Raw genomic sequence first — 26975 nt, 5'->3', positions numbered from 1 at the left:
ACCTTCTAGTTCAGCTGAAATCTCACGGTGAACGAGTGATGTTCACATGGGTACCAGGCCACATTGGCATAGCTGGCAATGAAAAAGTGGATCAGGCGGCAAAAAGTGCCGCCTCTAATCAAATACGAAGTGACATCCCTGTACGACCCACTGATCTAAAAGCTCAAATAAGAGAAATTATAATTAGAAAATGGCAGCATCAGTGGGATTGCGTCAATGAAAAACTTAAAGATATTGAATCACGGGTGCAACGTTCAGCAGCTGAGAATCTCCCGCGGCGAGAGTCGGTTATAATTACGAGGCTGAGAATTGGACACACTCGAGTGACCCATGGACATCTCCTTACTGGGGCTAGAAGACCGAGGTGCTCATGGTGCAATGAAAGGCTGACTGTGGCACATGTGTTGGAAGAGTGCCAGACCCTGCGTCAACAAAGAGCTCAAGCAGGTTTGCCAGATGATATGCGTGCAGTACTAGAAATAGGGTCTTCTCACAAAAAAAGGCTATTTGCATTTTTGAAGAAAATTCAATTTTATGATAAAATTTAGGATTAGGGTAGCTAATAGGTTAGTTTAATAAAAGGGGAGAGGAATATCGAGTACTCTCCCCTCTGGATGGACGAAGTATGAACATATCAGTAGGCATGAATGTATTTATCAGCGAGAGTGTATTTATCAGCGAGAGTGTATCTATAAGCAAGAGTGTATTTATAAGTGTAAATGTATTTATAAGCATGAACGCATTTATAAGCATGAATGTTTTAATTAAGAAGAATGTAGGTATGAATGAGTGTAAATGTTGTACATATTGCTACGCTTAGTTTATTTTAAGGGGTGTAGGAATATATAAAGAGTACTACACCCCAAAGTTCAAAAATGATAGCTAGAATAGTTTGGGAAAGAATAATAGATGCAAATAGCCTTTAAGTGGTGAATAAAACCGAGATAAGACGAATGAGTTTGGTAAGAAGAGGATGGCACCACAGGGTACCCGCACTCCCTCTTGTCGGCTGGGCCGATAACTTATGAAGGGAAGTGTGGACCTAGGTCGGATTACCCGGGGCTCCGCCATGCCTCACTGGATGAGATATTGGTTGGACGCAAATCGGGAAGAGAGACATGTGCCATCCTGGTCCGAGAAAAGAAAATAGCTCTAGGGGCGCTAATGGCCTAGTCGTCGATGCGCCAAAGAAAAAAAAAAAAAAAAAAAAAATAAGAGTTAATGAACTACTCATTTTGCGTTGTACATTTAGAAGATTTTTTGAAACAAAAATAAATTTGAAAGTGAATTCCTCATTCTGCATCGTTCATAATTAATACAGAAATTTAGTCAGATCCGCAGTGCAGGCTAATATCACTGATTTTACCCGTCATAGCACCCATGTATTTTTAGTAAAACTGACTGGTTTCGAAATTAAATTTGTCAGCAGAGGTTTATTAATCAGATTGGTGAAGAGAATTGAACTTTAACTTAGTCGAAGTTTCGAGTAGCCATATTTTTTTAAATCAGAAACTGACATAAAACCATGAACTTTTATTGTTTTAATTTGTTTAATAATTTACAATCTGAATATAAACGTACAACAAGTAAATTAGAAGGTGGATGAGATATATTGGTGCGTGATGAGCAGGAGGAGAGAAACTACCCAGTGGTAGCACCGGTTATGATGGTGATGGGTCTTCAGACCTCAAGGAGGTCTCGCGGGCCATTGACGATTCAGTTTGCGAGAAGGATTGTCAGGAATGTCAAAGGAGGCGAGAGACTGTACAAGGGGATTAGATCATGTAGAGAGAGCAGTATGGAACTTTTGGAATTTAGTCTTGGCGAGTTGGTGTACGAATGGGATGTTGAGGCCGTTGTGGAGAGTGTGGTTAGTCACCGCAGAAAGGAGCGTCAGCTATCTATCGGAGGAGTTTTGACTGAATTGTTTGTACAGACCTTATGTTTGTAGGTTTGGCTGAACCCCACAGCTTTAGTCCGTAAGTCCACATAGGTTTGAAAATAGAGTTGTATATCACGCGTTTGAGTTCAATGGGTAATTTGGAGCGTCGTCCAAATAGTTCGTAAAGCAGTCATTGCTTGTCTTTTAAATCTAGCGTGTGGGTTCCACCTGAGTGGTCTGTCTATGAAGAGCCCAAGGTAGCGCACCAGATCTGTACAAGGAAGAGGATTGCTGTTGAAGAGGTCAGGTGGACAGGAGTCCCTGCCGTAGAGTAAACGTGGCATGCTGTCATTTCTCTGGGTTCATCATGATCTTAACATTACAAACAAGGCCAGGGAGTAAAATTTTCTAGTCTAATCCTTACATGATGACCTTATTAGATCTTATATCAATGTGATAAACATTGGCTTTACGAGGCGATAGCTTTCTAATATTTACAAGATTCCCAACAGACAATACATTACTTAAGAATACAATCCTAGTTACTATTTTGGGCTCTTTGAGTGAGAATTTTTTTTTTAAAATATCATCTTTTACAGGATAAAAGACTATTTCTTTAGCGATAGAATTCAGAACCAAAAGTAGTGTTGAAGTACTCTTTGGATGTGGTAGCCATATGTATAAATGTCCTCAAAATCTTTAGAAACACTTACAAACGAATCTTGACTAGCAACATAAGCTCTAATCAATTTAATATAAGACAAACATACAAATTATTTATACAATAATATTTATACAACAACATGTAACTGACAGAATATTTTATTAGAAATTAAAGAATGATGTTATAGAAGATTGGAAGCTCGCCTCCGCATTGAAAATGATTGATTAAATGGCGCTGACATATACATGAAGTGACTTGTTAGTTTTTTCTCCGCAGCAGTCCTTCTATTTCAGAGACAAATATCTGTGCCATATTTTTTTTTTTGTATTCAGGAAAACTGCTTTTGCTTTAACATGTTTATTTTTCTAGCAGTTATTTTTACTAAGGGATTTTGATATTCTGATAAATTAGATTTTGTCACTTCTCCCTTTAAAATGTTTTTACTAACTCTAGAACATATCGGCAGGATAAAAAATTGAATCTTATGAAATGTGATTCCTAAAATATGTAAATCAAAACCAATACAAAAAAAAAAAACAATAAACTATCTATCTTTGAATCAAGTATTAAAACTGTCTGGTAAAACAGTTGTATAAGGGTTGATCGTCAAAAAGTGCACGAAAATACGTAACGTTGAAAATTACCCAAATTTAACAAAGTTTTTCTCATTTTCTATAAAAGATAGATTTCCCAAATTTTCTTTATAATGTAGGGCAAATGCTCCTTTATAACTGTAATTTTTTTTTACAACAACCCAGATCTAATAGATTTCGAGAAATATGTTGCTGAAAATGAGCAAAAACGGCATTTTCAGAAAATGTTCTTGTTCTTGTTGATGTTTTACCTTTTTTTGTAAACAACGTAGCTCCTAAACACGTGAACCAATTTCCATGACTGAAGTGTCATTCGATTCGGAATTTTAGGTAGATGTACGTTTTAGGGGCCTTGAAGCTGTACATCGAATGGAAGAGTAGTTAGCACCATGTATGTAAAGCCCACTTCAAAATTATTATTACTAAAAACTCTGTAAATCTTAGCCCAATATTGATAAAATTTGGCAGATTGAAACATCACCAAATCTCTACTCTTACACCTAATAAGGGAAAGTATGGCAATCGTTTCAAATAACCAACGAGTGAACCAATTTTCATGAATGAAGTGTCATTCACATCGAAATTTTATAATAGATGTTTGCATATACTTCCAAATTTCAAACCTTTATATCTCTGTTCGTACTGTTGAGAACTCAATGAATTCTGTACCGAATTGTAGAGAAATGTTAGCTCTATCACTGGTATAAATTTCAATTTTCTAGTGGTAACAGTTAATGAGATATGAGAAGGTTAAATTTTGCAGGTTTGCATGTACGTCCAAATTTCAAACCTTTATATTTCTCTTTGTGCTGTTGAGAATTCAATGAATTCTTTACCGAATTGTAGAGAAAGGTTAGCTCTATAACTGGTATAAGTGGCAATGTTCTAGATATAATAGTTGATGAGACATAGAAGGTTAAATTTTGGAGGTTTGCACAGGCATCCAAAGTTCCAACCTTTATATCTCTCTTTTGTACACTTACTATGGGAGCACTGCAATCATTTAAATTATTGACTCATAAAGAATTCAACTTCTCTGATGTTTCATCTCACATTACACTAGCTGACATGCTGACTTTGCGTTACATGGTGTGTATATGTGTTATTTCAATGAAATTAAAATGTTAATGAATCAAAAAACATTTTTGTAAACAATAAAACATGAAACCAGTACGTGTTTAAGGGTTCTGTATATTCTGGGTTGAAGGGCACGTTTTAGAATTGTAAAGTATAATTTATTATAATTGCCGATTGTGGATTTTCACGGGCTGTGTGTACATTGTACTGCAGCGTGCAAGCAGCGGCAATGCAACGGTGCAAGCCGGATCGTATAAACCGAGACTAAATCATACATTGCTGGTATAACTCCTGTTCTCACAATACGTCCAAATTTTAATTAGGAGACGTTCCACCAGATTGGATTTTTAATTAAATTCACTAGAAAATATGTAAAAGAGAACTTGGCACCAAGTGTAGCAGGTAAAACAACAAAAAAAACATCTGAGAGATTATTCTTAATTCTTTTTAAAAGTTCCACTTTCTTACTTAAACTAAGAATGCAAGGAATATGTTAAAGTTGACACATTCTACTGTAAAACATGAATATTTCAAAACGCCGTCGCGTTACAGCCCTGAATGTAAAACAGATAGATTCTAGGAGTAAACTTAAAACAACAACTCAGAGACCAAAGAGGAAACAATAGCAGTTACCTAATTCTCCCTCTCAACAAAAAGTTAATAACATCTATTTAAAATTAGAGATGTCTACTCAAATTCTGAAGCAATTTAAGTATCAATGTAAATGTCTATGAATAGCCCAAGAAGTGCTCACCTTTTTTGAAGGGAAGATATTAGCTCTGGACTTTCGTGATTTGCGACTTCCCTCGCAGGGATCCTGGGTTTGAGTTTACAAAACTTATTCACACAATATTTAACAATTTTACACAAACTTAAGTAAGCACACTGAAATAGTTACAACGAAATACACAATATACAAGAATTAGGAATGTAAAGCTTTCAGCACGAAGTAGAGGACAAAAATCGGTTACCATTTTTAGGATATCCTTATCATTAAAGAAAACAATGTAGCATTAAAAAAAAACGTAATGGAACATTAAACAATTCCATGGTAACCGAGCGTAAAAAATGGCAGACCACATCACCCATTTTTTTTTACAACAGAGCACAAAACCTCAAAACCACAAACAAAACCTTCGTCGAGGTTATAAAACTGAGTCCCAAGAGCTGTATCAATGAAGCAGTGAAATGTCCGCAGCTATGTAATTCCAGTTACTACTCACAAATCTTTCTCTTACTACGTAGTTTCTCAAAGAGTTAACTCACAAATATTTTTCAAAATCCTAAGATTTGTGTAGTATTTAATTCTTAACCAAAGTTATACACTTAGTAAACCATACATTGTACTGTAATGTAACCTTTCAAGGTAACCTAACCTAACCTCTTTCTAAGAACTATCTAAACAACGAATTTACTTGAAAATGTTATCAATTTAAGAGTAATTTATGTATTTTCAAAATTTAAAGAAAAGTGTAAGAGCCAATTTCGCGTAGGAGCCACTTTAGAGAATGTGATCTATTAAATGTAGAGATGCTTATTACTTAGTATACACAATTAACGTATTGACGACATAACTACAGATACTGGATAGATTTCGGCAAAAAACAAATTTGGAGGCAAGAATAAAATAAGTAAATGAGTAACATAGATAAAATAAATAATAATACTGTTTCAGTTGACCGCATTCCAAATAGAACTCTTTTATCCATTCTTCTGTCTATAGTTCACTGTCCGACGACGATGGGCAGTGATTGTATGAGTTCCTATCCTTCTAAGATGATACAGTGTTTTAAGACGGCAACGAGTACCAATGATTGCAGATATAATAATAATTTTTTTTTTTAAGAGGGGGTGAAATGCAACTTACGCACATTGTGCCGGACTCTCTCGCGGTCTGCAGGCTAAAACACCCCCCTACTTCCACGTCTAGTCTGGATTCACTGTGATTTCAGCACTACATCAGACTAGGCCTCAGTCCTGCCCCAATTTAGGGACCCTGCTCATATTATGTTCTATGTACCTTTTTTTAGAGACGAAAACTTCTCTTGCAAAACCAGCCACTAGCGACCAATAAGTCCTGCAAGAGAGCATCGCCTCCGCCATCATCTCTGGAGTTAACCGCCCGATTATCAGCTCCAAATCTCTTCTAGGGGCGACCCCACCTTTCACACACAAAAAAGGTGTGGTCTCTCACTTCTGGAAAATATAAACAATCTTCTTGTGCCTCCTTACCAACCCTCTTGAGGTATGCTCTGAAAAGGCCATGCCTACTCAAGAGTTGGGTAAAGTAGAAGTCTATTTCTCCGAACGACCGCCTTATCCAGATGCTTATATCTTTTATGAGCCTGGTGGTCCATCGGCCACGCGGTTCCTCGTCTCCCTGGACACGACTTACCTGTTAACTTCCGGCCTCCTCTCCAAAGCCTCTTACGTTCTCCAGCTAAGAGGGCAATAGGGATAACCCCAGCAATCACCATTATTGCAGGCTCGGATACAGTGCGGTATGCCGAGGCAATCCGCAGTGCTCCGAGCCTCTGGACCATGGCTAAATAATAATAATAATAAATAATAGTACTTAATAAAAATAATAATAATAATAGGCAAACCGACCATCTCTTTGGTGGATAGATACGAGTTTTTTTTAAAGCACCCTAATTTAAGATGTAGTAAACTAGGCTGCAAATTTTCAGAAAAGGCCAAAAAGCCCTTCATACCCTTCAAGAAGCCCTTGTTGCATACCATAAATATCGAAGCGAAATTCCTGAAGCTTTAATAATGTTTATAGCCAAGGATGGGAAGTTATTGGTTGAGTGGTTAGCATTCTCGTCTCAGACGCGAAGATTCCAGGCTCGAATCCAGCTGCTGGCCTTTAGATTTTCTCTTCCTGACAGCTCCTTACAGTCAGGCATTGGACAGTGTTCGTCTGCAATGAGAGAACAATGAACGGAGGCCGGCAATGCACTGAAAAACTCTCCAGGTGTCCTCAGTTTTAGTATGCCATAATTACGAAAAAAAAATAATGCAGAGATTTGGTAACTGTTAATCTCCTAGTATCTTCTAACCACCGCCTCCTTAGAAGAAGAGGTCTAATAATAATATACCAAATGATTTTGTGAAATAAAATTACAAAGTGTAGAATCTAATGAGGAAAATAGATAAAAAATAAGTAAAACAAAAGAATAAGTAAAGGGAAAAGCATAGTCCATTGAACTTTAGACAAGGCTGGATGATAGAACAGCGTAAACATTTCATGCGCCATTTCACGTCAATGTTTAGAAACGATCGTCAAGTTCCAAGAGCAAATTACTGGGCCATCGTACTTCTAGAAGTACTTCAGTAAACAAGTGACATAGCAAGTAGAGTGATGTTCTTTGCAGCTTATCAAATTACTGTACTATACTTCTCCAGCTTAGATGGACACTGCCCTTGATATGGTTAGAAATATTTTAATAAAAAGTAAACATTTCAACCAGAACTTAGAAATTCAATATTTTTTAGATAAATATATCAACTTGCTACATAATAAATGTAATATGTAGTTTGAGATAATTTACTTTTAGGGTGTTTTTCATTTTTAATCTTAGTTAAGGCGCCTCAACAACTGGGATCATTGGCGCCCGGAGCTTTTATCATTGCACTGCTGGCTTCCAAAAAAATGATCTCATTTATTTTGTGCCTCACACTAGACTAAAAAGAACAGAACTAAACAGACGCTATCGACTACTTAAAAGACTCTTAGACGAAAGATCAAAACTCTCTCTGGACAACAAAAGACTAATTTATACTTCTATTTTAAAACCCATCTGGGCGTATGGAATAGAGCTGTGGGGTTCAACCAAACGCTCTAATCTCCAAAGGATTCAATCTCTCCAATCTAAAATACTTCCAACTATTGTAAACGCTTCATTTTATGTCTCCAACCTGACTATACACACTGACCTTAACATTCCTTTTGTCACACAAGTTGCTACGAAAAACAAGATACAGAGTACTCCACTTCAACCTGCAATCTCATACCAATTCTCTAGCTCAAAATCTTGCTTCTAGAACTCTTCCTGACAAGACGCCTTAAAAGACAGTGGCCTCGTGATCTCCTCTCAAATGAAGAGAGTGACTAACAGTCTAATGTTTTGAAGTGTTACCACTGGAGTAACTTCTCCACTCGTTTGCTTCATTTGTTACTCTGTTATCACTGTTTCTTATAGCGCCAAAGCGCTGATTGTAGCAAAAATAAACGCCAAAAAAAAAATTTTTGTGAATTTTAAGAGGAAATATTTTAGTTAGAGTTTGGCATTTCGGTAGTTTAGCAGATTATTGGAACGAAAAGGGAGTTGTCCAAATTATTTGCCCTACGTTAAGTAGGGGTTTATTGATAAATAAGGGCAAGACTTTTCAAAAGAGAATGAATCAAAACTTTAAAAATGTTGTGTAAGTTTTATGGTGCCCGAGGATAAGTAAAAGTTAGTACAAGAGGAAGATGCTGCCCGAAATGAAATAGTGTTTTAGCACTGTGAAATACATTCGCTTTTAAGATAATTTAAGTGCTGTATGAAATGTTATTTTTCGGTGACACATTTATGATTATATTTTACATTAATTTCTAATTATTAACTAATTAATATGCTCTTTTAATCATTGCTTCTCTCTCTAATTACGTGTAATGTGGACCTGATGAGACCCCTTTAGAGCAGAATTTACTGGAGTAGAATAATTAATGATTGAAAATTAAATATTTTAAGGAAATACCACTCAAAATATTTCATTATAAAGTAATTGAATAGGTGGTCAAATTCGGGACGCAGAGTAATCTTGCAGAATACTCGTATATACAGGGTGACCAGAGTTATATGCTCCACCCACTTTTTTAAAATAAGCGTAAAATTCTCATAAGTAACACTATTACAAGTATATAGCTGTTCTGATGTTGTAGTTGAAAATATAACCACAAATTTAGATTACCCAGAAGAAGGTAATAAATTTGCCGAAACGTCGGTATAAAAAAAGAAATTTATCTTCAAAATTTAATTTATCGCACCTCCAAATTATTAAGAATAATCCATTAATAACGATCAAAAACCAAAACCATCTTATCTAATAATATTAACTCTAAACTAAAGAATTTTGATTTAAATTTGTTAGAATGCGCCATAATTTTTAACTAACTGAAAGTAAAATAAACTGAAATCTATATGATAAATTGTTTTTTTTAAAGACAGTGAAGTCTTGGAATGCAAATTTTGTTTATACCACGATAATTGACCGCAAAACGATCCTGGTCACGTACTGTGGTTTTATAACATAATGTTCTCCGCACCATAAAGCTGCATGCTAAACAAAAAATAAGAAAGCCTACCGGTGATTCTCACTCATCGTAAAATGTAGAACTTTTTACTTTTAAAGAAGGGCTTCAACTGTTTGTTAAACGATTATCAGTAAGTTTTAGGGAAATATTAATAAATACAACGTACGTCAGAGGAGACGGAAAAAAAACATTGATTGTAGAACATAAATACGAGGTGTGGCTATTAAATAACGAGACTATTGCTATAAAACATTTTATTTTAAATTTATACATATTTAGTTATTATCACCTTCAATATACACCCCTCCCCTATCCCTACAACGCTCCATGCGAATTTACCATTGTTCGAAACAGTGCTGGAAGTCTTTTTCTGTCAGCTCCTGCATGACGCGTGCCGCTTTTTCTTTCACAGTTTCAATGGACTGAAATCCTGTTCCTTTTAATGCAGATTTGACTTTGGGGAACAGATAAAAGTCACATGGGGCCAGTTCTGGCGAATAAGGCGGATGGCCTAAAACTGGGATGTTTGTACTTGGCTAGAAACGTCTTGACAGACAATGCAGTGTGAGTCGGCGCGTTGTCTTGATGGAGAACCCATGACATGTTCTTCTACAAATCGTGTCGTTTTTTCCTTACTCTTTCACGAAGTTGAGCAAGCACCTCACGGTAGTAATGTTGATAAATTATAATCGATATTTTCATCCGTTTTGGGCTTTGAAGGGCGACCTGGGTGGTCATCATCTCCGACGTCTTCTCGGCCATCTTGGAAACGCTTGAACCACTCAAGCTTGCGCACGTGATTAACATTCATTCATCACCATAAACTTCTTTTAATAAAAGATAAGTTTCAGTAGCGGTTTTACCAAGTTTCGTGTGAAATTTCACGACAATTCGTTGCTCTGCTACATGTGTAGTATCATGTTTTCGGCAAAACGAAACTAACACCTCTTACAGAAACGACGGTTCCGGTCTGACAGATTTCTCTACAAACACGTGAGATGCTGCAATCGAAAGAGAAGGCTTTACGCTGCACAGCTGTCGGTCGTTAGGATTTAGCGCATGCATAGTTCTTCTGTAGCAGCATCAGTCTCGTTATTTAATAGAAACACCTCGTAATCTGAAATGCAATAAGTTTCTACGCAATAATACAATGTATAAGATAGACATTCTTTGGGTGATCTGTCGTATTTCTTGTCCTTGTTGATATGCTTCTGAATTTTTTCCCTTCACTAGTAAAAAGTAAAGTAAAGTAATCGCCTATTTTTTCAGGCGGGGCTTAACGTCCAACTACCAATTACGTGTAGTGGATGGCGGCGACTAGCAAACATACTTTACTGTAAATTTCTTTTATTAACCATTAAATAAAATCCAAGGCCTAAGACCGGGAATGGAACCCAATACTATAATACATATTAACTTTACAGGTCTCGCCTCTAACCGATCGGCTACCGTGGCGCCCTACTCTATTAAAAACAAAAAACTGTCGAAATTGTAACGATGAAGCAGGAGAAACCACCAAATATTTTCAAAAGAGACCAAGAAAACTGCTTCTGTCGAAGGAACTTTAAGGTTTTTGCCCAGTCTTGATGTCATATCCAGCACAAAAATTTGTGATTGATAATTTAACTGCTAACATCCTGCACTTAAGTGCATAAAGGTACAGAATATCGATACTATAATTGATATAATAATACTCTTTCTTCAAGCAAAGTTGAGAAATTCATTTGAATTAGAATTAGAATTAGAACCGCAATAGGACAATGAAATGAGTATTGAGGAGCGGACATAAACCTAAAAAGAAACTTCTTAACCAATTTATTGCTTTCTTCAGAGTGGGCGACAAATACTGTTCAGAAGAATAAATACAACAGTTGAGATGTTTCAGTTAGCCCACAATATCGAAGAAATCAATTTGCACTAAAGAACTGACGCACGATAGTAAATAGAAAAGTTTTATTTTAATTTACGACCGCTTCTTAATAACTAACAAATATTTCATTGAGATAGAATCTTATTGATTCCAAGGCACCCTTTTATACAGTAGCTCAGTGCAGTCAGCCGAACTATGATAACGGTATAAATCTAGATCTTTACATTGGATATTTAGTGAGCAAAGAGGTTATACTACAAACTACGTTCTAAAACGTGCCAGTGTTGCTTAAAATTATTTTAAGTAAGTAGTTCTTACTTCATTCTTAAGTAGTAATTCATTCTTGGCGTTCATGGAATATCCCAGTATGTTTGAATGTAGAAAACAGTACTTGTGCAAAATAACCTCCTTTGAAGGCGATAAATGAATTGTGTTAAGAGTTGTTATATCAGAGAATACGTTGTTCGCGATGTAAGGCTGCAAAACACGAAATCCTGGTATATTGTGTTTTAATGCCAAGCGGTTGTCCTAGTTTCTTCCAGCAACTGTGTGACAAATTCCATTGCGAAGTGGATATAGAAGCAAAGATCTGGGTATGAATCATTTACACGATTTTCTTACATTAATTTGAGTTGGTGTAATTTGCAATTTGTAATTTCTGTAATTCGCTATTATTAAAAGTTAAAATGGAACTTTCTTTAAGATTACCAAGGTGAGAGAAAACCTCTTTAATATAATGAAACTTAAAACATTTATTTCCTTCAAAAGTGCAATTATGAATAAGTTGGCGTGCAACACTTTTTTTAGAAGTAGGAACAAATGAAAATATTACACAGAGCTATTTTGGTAATTATAGATTTTTAATTTACAGACTGGGTTGTTTCATCGGTGTAGTTGCCATGAAATATTGCATGTCTGTAATGAAATAATTATATACCACGTTAAAGAAATTCTAGTTTTGCTCTTTTTAGCATCAGCAAAAATTTGTTGATTTAAATAATGCTAAAACTTTTGTTTCTCTTTTTTGAAGCATTAAGTATAATGCTAAAGATTAAAAGATAAAGTTCTAGTTAACATCGCGAACAGAATAAGTAGGCTTGGAAGTAATAAATAGACCTTCACGCTGCGATAATGTCCTACAGATCTTATTTTAGCTCTCTTTAGGAGTTTCTAGAATTCGGAGATGTGTAATCAACCAACAATACGAGGTGTGGCTATTAAATAACGAGACTATTGCTATAAACGCTCCATGCGAATTTACCATCGTTCGAAACAGTGCTGGAAGTCTTTTTCTGTCAGCTCCTGCATGACGCGTGCCGCTTATTCTTTCACAGCTTCAACGAACTGAAATCGAGGTCCTTTAAATTCAGATTTGACTTTGGGGAACAGATGAAAGTCACATGGGGCCAAGTCAAGCGAATAAGGCGGATGGCCTAAAACTGGGGATGTTGTACTTGGCTAGAAACGTCTTAACAGACAATGCAGTGTGAGCCGGCGCGTTGTCTTGATGGAGAACCCATGACTTGTTCTTTCACAATGCGGGTCGGTTTTTCCTTACTCTTTCACGGAGTTGAGTAAGCACCTCACGGTAGTAATGTTGATTAATTATAATCGATATTTTCATCCGTTTTGGACGTGGAAGGGCAACCCGGGCGGTCATCATCTCCGACGTCTTCTCGGCCATCTTGGAAACGCTTGAACCACTCAAAAACTTGCGCATGTGATAAACTTTCATCGCCATGAACTCCTTTTAATAAAAGATAAGTTTCAGAAGCGGTTTTACCTAGTTTCATGTAAAATTTCACGACAATTCGTTGCTCTACTCACGCTTTCAAGTTTTACCTATGGGTCCTTCTCCGGATTTTTAACGACAGCACCAACAAGAAGGAGTTAAAACACCCTCGACCGCGGTGACAAAGGCTTTCTGAAAACCTTGGCTCAGGGATCATAGCTTTTGATAGTGACGAACAATGAATAAAGATTGCAAGTTGTTCCGGAAACAAAATAACGTTTAACTTTTATTTTTTATAAAAAAAACTGCTAACGAAAAAATAAAATGGAATATAAACAACTGTGTGTCAAGAAAATGAAAAATTCCAAAATTAAGACCCTAACTAGAACTTATGGTTGTTCTTGCTGTGAATTAAGACTTTGTGGCCAGCAATAATTTCAACCTATCTTCCAACATTATTAGTTAACTTGAAAAAATGTAGACAAAGATTATTTTAAATGAATTTATGGAAGATTTAATTGGTCAATATTCGAAAGAAAATTTTATGATTTAATATTTTTCCGCGTAAATATGGATGCTGAGTGATACCTAAATCATAATGTTGATTCAGCATCTAAAATTTAAAAACGAACATATCACTAATTACAAAAACTGTTTTCCTCACATACGAATTCAACGAGAGAGATAAAATGCTCTTTTCAGCTAATCCCTCTCTCAATTAGGAGCTGTTATCTAAGAAAGGTTTCAAGAGACAATAATACGTATGTCTCTGGGAGTGAGCATCTGTATTATGACTAGCAAAAATATACGAATTTGTTTTAGCGCAATTTTTTGTAAATATATTTTCTTAAAACTTGGATTTTGATCGAAAAAAAAGTTAAAAATTACAAAATTTGTTTCAGTAAAGTTGAATAAAATTGATTAAACATAAGTATGTTTAATCAATTTTATTCAAGTTTAGAGTGTTAATTACCTTAATTCCTATTGGTTAACAATAAAATGACGCTACAGACAGAAGCTTAACCTAAGTTCTAGAACTGCCTTAAGATTTTTCTAAGATGTTTCAAACATCAGTTATAGTTTTACTCATATGTGATTTACATACGAAGTTTTAAGATAGTAACTGTTGTTGTTAAGTTGTTGATTGTTAAATTTTTTGTAAGAAAAATTACAAATTACACTGGGCCAAAAAAGTCTGTGAACACTAACCTAAATTTTATTACTTTTATTATTATCTTAGTAGAAACTTCTTTTATTTTCAAATGAAATATACTATTCGATAGAGAGAAACCAGAGTTTTTCATTTTATATTCAATCTTTTATTTTTGTTCAGCAGGAATATCACAATTAAATGTTTAACAAAACAACACCCCAAACGAATGCAAAAAAAGTCTGTGAACACTTTGCAGAAATAAATCATTGTTACACATTGTACGTGAATTATAAATTTTAAAAACTTGTAGGACCTCCTATGTTCCTAATCACTTCCAACAAACGAGCTTTCATCGATCCTAATAATTTTGTGGTCGTCAATGTTGGAATTTTATCCCACTCTTCTAAAATAGCGTTTTTTAGTTGTTCACGGTTTCTTATTCCTCGTTTATTTATTTCGCGGCTGATTTCATCCCACAAATGTTCTATTGGGTTAAGGTCTGGCATTTGTGGAGGGGTGTTTAGGCGCCAGAGTGTATTATTTAAAAGCCATTCCCGAGTTTTTGGTGCGGTATGTTTCGGGTCATTGTCTTGTTGGAAGACAAACGTTCCCTCCAACCCTAATTTTTTTGAATTTTCTTTTAAATTGCGTCTTAATATATCCACATACACATATTGGTCCATCATACCATTAATTAGATCTAACTTGCCCACTCCTTTAGCACTCATGCACCCCACACCAGAATGTTGCCTCCCCCATGCTTAAAAGTAGGCTTCATATTTTTCATTTTCATAGCTTCATTTCTTTTTTGCCACACTTTTTGTCGTCAATCAGACCCACATACATTGAATTTCGACTCATCTGAAAAGATTACGGTTTCCCAGAAACTAGAAGGCTTAGAAACATATTCTTTCGCGAAATCCAATCGGCGGTTACTATTTATTTTATTGATTAAAGGTTTTTTCCTCGGGACTCGACCGCAATAATCGTATTCATGTAATTTATTTCTAATTGTCTGTGGTGTTACGCTTACACATAACCACTTGATAATTCTTGACTGATTTTTTGAGCGCTTGTCCTGGGTTCTTCTCGAACAGACTTCAGAATTTGCCGTTTATGAAAGGAATTAAGTTTTGGTGGCCGTCCACTGCGTGGCCTACTAATCACATTTCCGTACTTTTTAATTATATTATGCACCGTTGAAGGGTTTTTTTGAACTATCTTCCCTATTTCTCGAATACTTTTTCTTTCATTTCGCAACGTCACAACAAGTTCTCGAATTGGTCTGGGAACTTCCATATTAGTGGTTAAATATGTACTAATTAGATTATTTATTCACAAAACTGACTGTAGTGGTTTCTACAATACAATAGAGAACTTTGAAACTTTATTCAATCGTTTTTCTGTTTGTTATCTTAATGTTTTTACATATTTATACAGCTGTTCACAGACTTTTTTTGCATTCGTTTGGGGTGTTGTTTTGTTAAACATGTAATTGTGATATTCCTGCTGAACAAAAGTAAAAGATTGAATATAAAATGAAAAACTCTGGTTTCTCTCTATCGAATAGTATATTTCATTTGAAAATAAAAGAAGTTTCTAATAAGATAATAATAAAAGTAATAAAATTTAGGTTAGTGTTCACAGACTTTTTTGGCCCAGTGTATATATATTTATTAATTTAGCATTTCTGTTTAGAAGAACTTAGTCCGCAAGCTAACTATTGGGTCCCACAGTGACAAAGAGATTCAAATTGTTCATGATTTCCCGTTTCAGAAGTTACGGTGACTATAAACGGATATCTCCGTGGTAAACTCAAAATATATTGTAAATTCTGCACCATCGAAGTCCTTGAATCGATAGTGGCGAGAGAAGGGGATAATTAATTATAATTAATGAAAAATTGTTCCAGTTTTGATTAAATTAAAATGAGATTTATCTTTTTTAAAAATAAGTTTCGCTTTTTTTTAGTAGAGGTGACAATATTGGACCTAACATGTTAAATAATTTGAATTCCAATTGTTACCATAGTATACATTAATACAGCTGGAGTAAATATATTTGCAAAGCTGGTAAATATAATCTGGATTAAATTACAAATTAACATAATCTGAAAAGATACGTGAAATCGGAGAGTGTTATATATATGTGTAATCTCAATTTCTCTTCAATTAAAAACTGTAATAAAAGTAAATTTGAAATGCAAATTTATTTTTCATTGATATGGCTGTGGATAATTTGGCACTAAATCGATAGTATTCCTACCAGGAAGGCAGTCAGTTCTCTTCCAAATAAACATGACTGAAAAAGATGCACATTGTGATCAGTTACAATGGAATCTACTGATACAAAATAAAATACAGGGTGAACCAGTAAGTAATGTCCATAGGCCTACTGCGTGTAGTACGTCTAAAGTGGAGTTCAATGACGTATTAGCCAACTTCATATTTTCCACTGTTCTTTAGTTTTTATTTTTAAGTGCAATTTGTAATCTTTGATTTCCTTATTTTAAGACAATCTACTTTAAAAATTGACTACTGGTTGACTAAAAATTGACTAAAAGAGTTTTCAATGAATTAAACAACTTGGTACTAACACTGTTGTGTGCTCGTGAACACGTTTTCTTGTAAAACAAACGTAATTTCTCATACGAAGATAAAAGGAATCCTGGAAAATGATATACCGTTTGAAAGCCCATTAGGCAAGGAAATTTTTATAAAAAGTGCCAACACCTAGGTCTGATAATGATCACATAAGGGCCTAATGAGTTTTCTTAAAAATGTCTATTACTTTTATTTTCCCAGCATTCGGAGGAAGATTGAGGCTGTTTGGGGAATAACTTATGCTTCAAAATGGTGTCAATTTTTAGAAAATTTATCTGTCTTTCTAATCGTGCCATCAGAATCGAATTCGGACTAAAACTTTCTGAGTAATAACATTTTTATTGGAAAAAAGTAATGATTTAAAAAAAAAAAAAATTAAAGTGACGTCACTCAAGAACAGTGGAAAATGTGAAGTTGGCCAATACGTCATTGAACTCCACTTTAGATGTACGTACTACACACAGTAGGCCTATGGACAATACTTACTGGTTCACCCTGTATTTATATCTTGAAACGGATGCACATGAGTAAAATGCAGTCGTAGTTTTTTCCACTTTATTGCCATATTATCCAGTGTTGCACGTCACTAGTGCAGAATGCCATAAAAAAATCAATAATTTATCTTAGAAAATTTATTACCTCCCAAATTTAAATAACCATTTATCAAAAATAGATCTAAATCTTTATTTATTCGGGTCAAGGTTTGTAATCCATTTGGATTAGTAATGAGGATGTAATTTGTGTTCAAAATTAAGACTCTTTCAAAGGCACTACCATTATCTACTTAGTGTAAGCGTAGGTTGAAAAAAATAATATACTTATAGGTAATTGTTGAGCTGAAAAATTGTAGAATTATTTTCGTAAACAGATATTTAAGTAATTTCCAGTTATTCAAGTTCTTTCTGTTTCATTAACTCGGAGAGATGCGTGTTGTAATGTTAGTGTAGCATTGGATAACAAGGTTTGGCCCTTCCCGCCTACCAACAGCCAGCGTTTCCCAAAGTGAGGGTCGCAGAAAAATTCAGCTGGGTCGTGGCAAAAATTGTAAAAACACAAAATATCTATAACATTTTGCTCTAAATTTAATATTTTTCGAAACTTTTTCAAGTACTGAAGGTGGCCAACCCTTTACCACCGTTTCCTACCGGACCGTTTAAATTCGGATGCTCTGATTGGCTGATTTCGATTCGTCATTCAGTGCCTTTTGTCGATATTGAAAAGGAAGAAATGCTTAATCTTAGTGAACAAGAAGTTGATAATTTAATTGAAATTTCATGCGACACCGATCTTAAAAAAGTGTACCACTAATTAATTTTTGGTTGCGCTGTCAAAAGGAATATCCAAGCGTAAGCGTAAAAGCGATACAATTTTTAATGCCTTTTGACACCACTTATACGTGTGAAACTGCGTTCTCAGCCTTGGTGTACTTAAAAAATAAGTATCGAAACAGATTGTTTCAAATTCAAGTCCTAATTTGAAATTACTAAGTGATGAAAAACAACATCATCCTTCGCACTAAGGTCAAAATATGTAAAACAAAATTTACTTTAAGTTTTAAATGAAGATAATGGATTGTCTTTAACTACTTATGTTTATGTTATATAATAATTATTTTGCAATTTTTGTGTATGAAATAAACAAACAAATAACTTGAATTTTGATTTTCATTAAAAAATAAAATTTGTAAATTTGTAGGTCGCGAAAAAATTTAAAATCTCGTACCGGGCCGCGGTCAAAAAAGTTTGGGGAACGCTGTGATAGACTATAGTGCTTTTTTGGTAGACCAATATCGTGAGCCTCAATTATTTCATTGGCAATCCAAACATTTCAATTTTATCCTTAAAAATTTGGCTAATACAAAAAAGAAAAATTGTATCTTACCAAGATTAGATTTAGCAATGAAGGATAATACTCTTAAGGAAAAAAAATCCTAATCAACTGTCCTACATTTCCTTTATAAAAGACTATCGTTGAAAGAACCGTCCCAAACAGCAGGACGTTGTTAGTTGGCTAAATAAAAAAAGAGAATCAACTTTTCTTAACAGAAAATCAGCATTACCAACTTCTGAAGGTCACATAATTCATAAAATTACAGAAATATAGAAACGAAAATATAGTAGTGCAGATGTTTGTGTTTAAAACTTGAAACATGAACGGGAGGACAGCTGCAAAATATAAACCACGAATATCTTGCAACATTCCTTTTGTATGTTCTATTTAAAAAAATCACTACAATACACAATTCTTTGTTTATTAATAAAAAAGTAAATCGGAGATTACAGATGTTCTTCGTTCTCTAACCGCTTTTTATTCATTTTTTGTTTGCATCATTCGACATGTTTTAAAGTAAATGAGGCAAATTTTTGTTATTGGCGTTTTAATTCAAAGGAAATATATTCCTGAATCAAACAATATTGTCTCCCAAAACCTTTGCTGATGTCAATTATCGCTAATTTCCCAGTTCTGAGTGAAAAGGTTATCTTCGATTTTTCTTCTTTTTTTTTTATAATTGCAATAGTTCTTGTCAATGAATACTTTCTTATTATAGAAAACAACTTTTATTGCAAGGGTGAAGAGGTGATGGTACAGAGGGAAGGAAGATGGGAGCGAGGCAAAGTAGAAGGAAACCATGGTGATAGGAAGAGATCTTACGATGTAAAGATGAATAAGGGAGGCGAACTATGGCGTAATAGACGATTCATAAGAAAGGTTAACAGGCCAGAAAAATGTAAAGACTACGATTGTTCTTAACTTTAAAGTAGCGAATTAAAAGAGGGAGATGTAAGGGATCGAAGTTGAGTTATCAATGTTTTAGTTAGGGTGACATATGTTTTAATAGCAGTATTGTATTATGATTATTGTTGATGGTAATTGCAATCAAAGTTTTTTTTTTTTGGCATTGGCTTCCGCCATACAGCCAGCATCGTCTAGGTGCTTATCACTAGAATATCACTTACTCTCCGTTCTTACCTACAAATACATTCGCTTCACACATTCATCATTCTACTATATACTGCTATTTACATAAACTACTGCTAATGGATGGAGCAGCAATCTGTGCTCCTGCCATCCTTATAGCTTAACCAAAATTAAAATCACGTAATCCTTCTCTAAGCATTTTCTTCCATTCATTCTAATTCGGCTATAGCTTTTAAATACATTCATATTTCATTGCTAGCTCTGCTATCGACTTAAGCACATAAATGTTGGTGGAGAATATAATGTCTTCGTAGCGAAATGGTGCATCTAAATACCTGTATATATCGTCAAACATTCGTTCCCTTTCTACCACATAACGTGGACATATCATTATTACATGTTTGAAATCCTTCTCCTCATTGCAATCTACGCAAAGAGGTGAGGACCTTTTGTTGATCCTGTGTAGATACGATCCGCACACCGCGTGGTTCGCTCTCAGCCTGCTTATTGTCGTAACAACCCATTTATTAGTGACAGTTCCCTTAAACCATGGTTGTCTAGGTAACTGATCTGCCATAGTTTTATAGAATCTACCTTTATCACCATTATTGTAATCTGTCTGCCATTTTTGTAGTGCTGCTTTTGCAATTATACCCTTGATATCGGTGTGTGGTAATTTATAATTAGCCATTTCCCCACTATTGGTGGCTTCCTTTGCAAGTGTATCAACAATTTCATTCTCTTTTATACCACAATGACCCCTTACCCACAAAAAATTAATGCAGACTCCCTTCTCTTTAAAAATGGCAATAGTTTCTACAATCTCTGCGATAATGTGATTCATTCCTGTAGACTGGTTGTGTGTATGTGATAATTTACACAACGCACTCTGGCTGTCACTAATAATGGTATATTTTTTCTCCGACAACGAATAAATATATTTTAAAGCCGTTAAAATAGCAATTAGCTCCGCTGTATAGATGGACGCCTCTTCTTCTAATTTAATTATCGTAAAATAGTTCCGAACCGGATCATACACAGCACTTCCGACTTTATTATTGATTTTGGACCCATCTGTAAATAAACGATATGAGCCCGGATAATGGGAAGAAATGTAATCTTCGAAGGCCGCGGTTCTCATCTTTTCCGGTACCTTTATCAAGTCGATGGAAGTGTTAACACTAACAACAATAAAAGTTGTTTTCTATAATAAGAAAGTATACAGAACTCCCTTGTTTGGAATTTTCTCATAAATATGTTTAGGTAATACATTAACCTGAGCTCCTGTGTCTATCTTAAAATTGATGAACACATTTGGTTGAACTTCAAATGGAACTTTCCATTCCACCATATTAATCCCCTCAATCGTAATGGCCTCCAGCCACAGACGTTCAGTTTCACTTTTGTTCCTTTCTTTAAGTTCTTTTATGGTTTTTCCTTCTGACTCACAACAACTCGCAAAATGGTTCATTCTATTACACCGATTACAGGACTTGCCAAATGCTGGACACTTATTCGCCAAATGAGTTAGACCACAATATCTACAGTTAATAGTAGTTTTTTCTTTTCTGGCAATGAAACTATTTTTCTTATTATAATTTTTTAAAGCATCCACACATGCTAAATTTTCGAAATTTTTCATCTGAACAACTGTATTCTCATGTAATTTGCAAATGTCTATCACTCTCTGTAAAGTAATATCGCCTTCCTTCAAAAGTTTTTCTCTTAATTTATCATCTTTTAACCCACAAATTACCCGTCCTCTGATGAGCATGTCTTCCATTTGTCCAAATTCGCAGGATTGGGCCAAATTCCTCAATTCTGCCACATATTTTTCTATATTTTCCTCCGCACTCTGATTACGCGTAAAGAACATGAGCTGTTCGAAAACAACATTTTTTTTCGGCAAGAAGTATTGATCAAATTTTTCTATTAAGCTCTCAAAATTATCAGCTTCTTTTTTTTGAAATTTAAATGACTTGTAGACTGGCAAACTTTCTGGTCCTAAGGCGTGTAATAATAAAGCACATAAACGCTTACCCGAATTCTTACTTGATGAAATGCCACTGGCAGTAACATAGATCTGAAATTGTTCTTTAAAAATTTTCCACATTTTCTTCCCAATTGAAACCCGTCGGTAACTGTAGATGTAATATGCCATCTTCCGACTGCGCCATGTCAATGAATACTTTCTTATTATAGAAAACAACTTTTATTGCAATTCCCATCAACAATAATCATAATACAATACTGCTATTAAAACATATGTTACCCTATCTAAAACATTGATAACTCAAGTTCGATCCCTTACAGTTCTCTTTAAAGTGAAGTAAAACTTTGATTTTCAAGTGGGCTTATGTCCAATAACTGAATGCAGTGACGAGAACGAATATTCTTTATATTTTTTTAAGCAAATCATCACAATAAATGCTTACTTCTTCACTATGGTGATTGAACAGTAGAAGTACGGTAATATTCAAATCCTATGCAATTTTGTATTAAACATCTGATTGTAAATTATACAGGGTGATCCATTTAAAACGCACCAATCGCTCATAACTTTTTAGGAAAGCGGAATTTCGAAAAAACCCACGAAGTAAACTATATGTTTTTTTTTTTTGTTTAGTTTCCAAATTTTTCACCCCCGATGCTGTATCTTTATTTTTTTGCAGAGTTACAGCCAAAAACCCGATTGGGGTTTCATAAGGACCATTGGTTTTGACAATCATTATGAATACTACATAAAAAACTGTGAAAAATGACGTTAATCCCGTTTCGATATCCCTAATATTTGTCGAGATATTTAAGATCAAAGTTACAATTTTATCTGATTCGTGAACGGTTTTCAATATTAATTTTCCACCAGAAATACACGTTTTAAAAGGTCCTCTGACTGCAAAAAATGTTATTTGTGACGCGAAGAACAAAATAATAATAATTGAAGATTTCAAAAAATGTATTGCAATGTAATGGTTAAATTTGGTCAGGATAAATTTGTTTTATCATCAAATAAAAAGCTACCATCACATCATTTTAATGTACCCTGTATGCAAGACTTCATGACCTATGATTGCGGTAAGAATATCTTGCCAGGGTGTTGGTTTAGTGATCAAGAACATTGCTTTGTAAGTGGGAGGTCCCCAGTCCGAATCTTGCGGATGGCTTTGTCATGTCCAAATGTTGATGCAAAATATTATGTACCCGTTCATTCGAGATGCCCACAGCACTAGCAATCTCACGCACCTTCACTCTTCTGTCATCCATCACCCTACCATGGATTTTATCAATGATTTCTGCAGTAGTAACCTCAACAGGGCGTCCAGAACGTTCAGCGTCACTTGTGCCCATATGGCCACTCCGAAAATTTTGAAACCACTTGTAAACTGTTCTAATCGAAGGTGCAGAGTCACCATAATGTTTATCAAGTTTCTCTTTAGTCTCCTGAGGCGTTTTGCCTTTCATAAAGTAGTGTTTAATCAACACACGAAATTCTTTTTCGTCCATTTTTTGAAAATCACTCGACTTCCTCGATTCAAACGAATGCCAAACACAAAGAAATAGACCGATCTGGCTGAAACTTGGTGTGTGTTCTTCCAAGAGATGCTACTAACTAAACATAACCTCCATACGCGCCAGTGGTGCTATCTCTCTGACTTTGCACGGACTTTTCAAAAGACCCTCGTAGTCATGACTAAATGTTTAACAAGACTACCTCTTGATTGCATCTAATCATCTCCTCTCATCTTGGATCTTCTCTTCTATGCATTTATATACAGCCAAATTAAATTTACATAAGATTGTTGCATAAGTATTTGAAACATATTTTTTCCAAAAAAAGACATAAAAAACATTGTAGGTCGTACTCCTTGCAACTTAAAACTCTTCAAGTCCAAAATTGGACAAGATCCATTAGTGGATGTATTACGATCTTCATAAATTCTTTTTCTATAATTAGAGAAAGTATAATTATGGCAAATGTTTTTATTACACGAAGACTTATGCGTTTAATTTGTCAATTGGAATTCGATGTATGGCACTTACTGTTGATCGATAGTACAGGAAAACAGAACCCTTTTACTTTTGCAATTATCGATTGGTTTTCATTGTCCATTAACAGTGTACTTCATTTCATTCAATATTTTAAAACAGAAAAGAAATATGAATACTACTGCGTTCTTACACTTTTCTGATCTTTTACTCGCATAGAAATGCTTAAAATGGTCGAAGAGATGAAATTAGATGATAGATATCGAAGGAAGAAACTATTAAAAATAAATAAGGTATGTTTAGTTAATTTGAAATGATCTCTACTTTATTATGAAACTATAATTATTCTAATAGTCAATATCTTTTTAATCTAAGCCCCCCTCAAAAAAAATATAATTTTTATTTCTATATTTATTTAATATCCATCAACTAATTTAAACAATTAAGAAAATTACTATAGTTATGGAGGGCCAATGTGGTCTATAATAATATAAGAAAATAACAGCTTTGCGATATAAAAAGTAATTACTAAATAAGATTACTGATAAATTAGACGCGGAGTTTTATTATCCAGGATATAAAAGTTATGAATCCCGCATGGTGGCCTCAAGTATTGCAACAGATGTTGCCGACACTTAACTGCCCGCAATATTTGATGATGGGGAAAAAGCTAAATTAATTTATTATTCACAATTTTTAAATGTAATATGAAAAAGCCATTATTCTCAATGAATGCGGCAGATAGAAATAATGTTTTAATAATAATTATTATTGTATTCATTAAAAACAAAACTCTAAATGACAAAGAGTAATAATAGATAAAGTTAATTTCATTTAAATTATAAAATAAGGGAAAAAGTAAAAACTAATAATAGAAAACGTATCAAGTTTACACAGATACTAATTTTGTAATAAAAATTCAAATAATCTAGTTCCTTTCATCCAAAGGCTGATCATACATTTGGGAAAATTTAGAGCACTCTTAGAGTGTTATTCTATTTACTTCATTTAGAGTGAAACTAACCAATTGCGATTAATTGCAATCCAGACTTAACATATTAGCATTTTTTGCGCCATTACAATGATACAAAAAGGCACCGCGATAGCTGAGTGGTTAGATGGAGGACTGCAAAACCGAAATGAGTACGATTTACGAGCTGAGTCTTGTTTTTTATTTAATCTATTAAGTGAAGAATTAAGTACAGTACGTTAGCTAACCATTTCCGTCTATGACATCAAATTGGTAGTTAGAAGTAATGACTGTTTGGAATAACTAGCGTGTTAGCAAAATTGATATTGTTCTGTGCTTTGTAAGCAAGTAATCGTCAAGGACTGAGCTTGTCCTTGTCTGAAGTCTTGTTCTTCAGATACTTCGTGAATTCTTTACAAGGAAGAATGATACCTTTATTGCTCTCTTAAACAGTTAAGCGCGTTTGACGTGTATACACGTCAAACCAAATCTCTACTACGGTGCGCTCGACGTGTATACTCGTTGTGAAGAATATAAAATTGCCATTAACTATAAAAACTCGAAATTTTAATAAAATACAATAAGAATATTATTTGGTGGGATGTTTCCTTTATCTTACCAGTAGAACTGCCAAGTATTTTATACGGAGGGGGTGGAGGGAGCCAAATGATAAGTGGTTGGTACATGTTTGGTCTCCGCATCAAAGATTGGGAATTACCTCACACAAATAGAAGCTCTCAACCCTTGTGCCGTTTTTACCTTAGTTAGAGAACCAGACCTCAGTACGAGCATGATTTCATTTTGCACAGAATTCAAAGCTCTTTTCTTCCTTGTAAAAGCTCTTGCGTCCCTAGTTAACTAGAGCAATGCATACGTGAAGTGGTGCAAGATTTTGAATGAGCACAGAATGCTCTGGTAATCTCAAGCCCCAGAGATTGCAGAAAAAGTGCTTGCAGTGACTATTACAACGTTGTAAACTTTTGGTTGTTTTGCCCTGCGATTGACGTGTATACCACGTCATACGTCGGATTTTAATTCCGCACTCAGGGTTTTTTTAAAACTAAATTCCACGCTTAACGGGTTAAAGGATAGCATCAAATCGGTAGCGTTCTTGCAATATGTTTTTTATGGTTAGCTACTAATTCATCATTTGAATTTCGGAAAGATGGACAATGAACAAACAATCTGGATTGTAATTAATCGATAAAAGATCAAAAATCATGTACTAAATGTATGTAACATATGCCATCCTTATTAATCTCGTTAAACTAAATATAACGTTTTCCAACACAGATCTTTCACAGCCCTGAAGAGTAGCTAGTTCCCGAGATAAAAGTTTGATTAAGATTAAGTTTAAGTTTCTAATAGGGCAGCCCTTGAGGCCTACGCCACTGCGACCCCTTTTGGATCTATTGTGGCTTCCCAACTTTAGAGCTCGCCCTCCAGACCCAACCGTTTAATCAGACTCTTAACTCTAGAGAGCGACTCTAGGGTAAAGCTCACAGGCCTTAGTTTTTCCTTCTTGAGAAATAACACGTACAGTGCCATTTCCTCCTCTTCCTGACAGAACCTACAGAGGCTATCATCCGCCAGGCCCATCCGATGCAACATAAAAAATAAAACTGAAATTGTCGATAATTTGTGTCCCGTGCGACAATGATTTATTTTTACTTTTTTAGTAAAAGAAATATTAGAGGTCCCATTAAAATCAGAGCATCTCATCAAGATGGAAATTCAGCCAGATATAAAGGGTGTGGAAAAAGCAATATTATCACCCGATTTTCGTACCAGTAAAGATCTGAAGCAAAAAATTGCGCTATCGGGCCTTCTCACCAATGTAGATCTTCGATTATCTTCTAGACAAGCAGAAGCTTTATACCTTTAAAAAAAAAAAAACAAATAATTCCGAAGCGTTTTTGTGTTCCTAATAAAGACAAGATTTGTTGGCGAAGGATTAATTAGGAGTAAGTATCGCATTTAAAAAAAAACAAAAAACTGATATAGCTTGGGCACTTAGATGTGGTCCATGCAGCCTGACTATCAGAGGCAGAGGTTCGCTAATTGCTGTAGGAGAAGAAATGAAATATGGGAGGTCTAAACTGCGATAAACTGAAGTTTTACTGGAAGATCTCAGAAACCTGTTTGAAGTTAAAACTGTGAAGGTCGCAGTAAAAATATAGAGAACTGCCAAGGCTCATTTAATGGGCTATAGAAACAATAACA

The 26975-nt window shown here is 34.8% G+C and overlaps 1 protein-coding gene across 2 annotated transcripts in view; it reads right to left on the bottom strand.

Moving 5' to 3' along the window:
* Window positions 1–26975, bottom strand: part of LOC141457220 (zwei Ig domain protein zig-8-like) — a 275027-nt gene that overhangs the window by 247420 nt on the left and 632 nt on the right. The gene's annotated exons all lie outside the window — the stretch shown is intronic.

This window comes from Rhodnius prolixus, unplaced genomic scaffold (assembly GCF_049639745.1).
Source record: "Rhodnius prolixus isolate KJV_2025 unplaced genomic scaffold, Rpr scaffold_10, whole genome shotgun sequence".
Classification (NCBI taxonomy): Eukaryota; Metazoa; Arthropoda; class Insecta; order Hemiptera; family Reduviidae; genus Rhodnius; species Rhodnius prolixus.
This window is presented reverse-complemented; position numbering and strand designations above follow the sequence as displayed.